Source organism: Corvus brachyrhynchos, unplaced genomic scaffold, assembly GCF_000691975.1.
Source record: "Corvus brachyrhynchos isolate BGI_N302 unplaced genomic scaffold, ASM69197v1 scaffold182, whole genome shotgun sequence".
NCBI lineage: Eukaryota > Metazoa > Chordata > Aves > Passeriformes > Corvidae > Corvus > Corvus brachyrhynchos.
In genome coordinates this window covers 531,515-532,739 of record NW_008236807.1, presented here as the reverse complement: position 1 = coordinate 532,739, position 1,225 = coordinate 531,515, and positions in this window count along the sequence as shown.

Below are 1,225 nucleotides of genomic sequence, written 5' to 3'. Positions count from 1 at the left end.
CTCTTCCCTGGGAGAGGGGAAGGCGACCGGCTCCATCCCGCCCTTCCTTAAGGAGAAGAGGGTTCCCGGCTCCATCCCGCCCTGCCCTGGGAGATGTGTGTGGGGGGGTGCTTTACTGGCCCCATCCCCCCCTTCCCTGGGAAGCAGAGGGTTACTGCTCCCTCCCACCTTTCCCTGGGGAGAAGACGATTTACCGGCTTCATCCCGCCCTTCCCTGGGGAGCAAAGGGTTCCCGGCTCCATCCCGCCTTTCCCTGGGGAAGGAGAGGAGAGGCCACGCCGCCTTTGCCCCTCTCCTGTGCCCATTACTCCCAGGGGGAGGTCGATGAGGCCTCGACCGCGAGCTCCTGGAAGCCTGGGACACGTAGGAACCAGCTGGTTTTGAAATTTTGTGGCTCACCAGGGACACGTTGGCTTTTCCGAGCTCCCGCACGCGCCGGTGCCTGATCCCAAGGCCTGAGCAGCTGGGAAAAGCCACGGTGCTGTTTGGACACACCTTGGGGAGCCGTGCTGGGTGATGTAGGTGCCCTTCAGGAGTGGGATTTGGGAATACGAGCAGCATGGATCAGTGCTGATCCCTTCCTGGAGGGGCTGGAGGCCTCTTTGCTCCCCACTTGGAGCAGCTGCACGGCTGAAGTTTGGCCTTATAAGGGGAGAAAAATACATTTCTGCTCTGGTCTTGCACAATTCTAATCCCAGATTGTCCTTAGATTATCTCATAAAGATTTGGGTTGGGGCAGAGCTTGCCCAGCTCTAGGTCTGCACTCTTTAAGGGGAGATAATCTGGGATAGATGAAACAAGCAGGAGGTTGGATGGCACAAAAATAGTTATAAAATATGGTCCTTGCTCCATGGGAACAAAGTTAATTTTAATAAAAAATATACCAGAAAGCCTGTGGTGATCCAGAATGATCCATGGTTTGGTGCTCATCATGGATGTAGGAGGTGCTGGGTGAAGCTCTGCTTTTTTGGGATGCTCAAAGTCAGGACATAAAGCTCATGGATTTACCCCAAGTCTTTGATAAAAATGGGTATTTCTTAGTGCAGCTCCACACGTGTTTTGGTGTTCATAAGTGACAGGTACTGAAAAGGCTCTGCTGTGGTTGAATCTGGAAATCACTGGTCTGCTCTAGAAGGAGTTTTTTATATGAGTTCTGTTGTTAAGGAAATGTCTGATTTCACAGAAATTGTTGTTTTCCAGCCAAAAAATCGTTGTCAGAGAATTT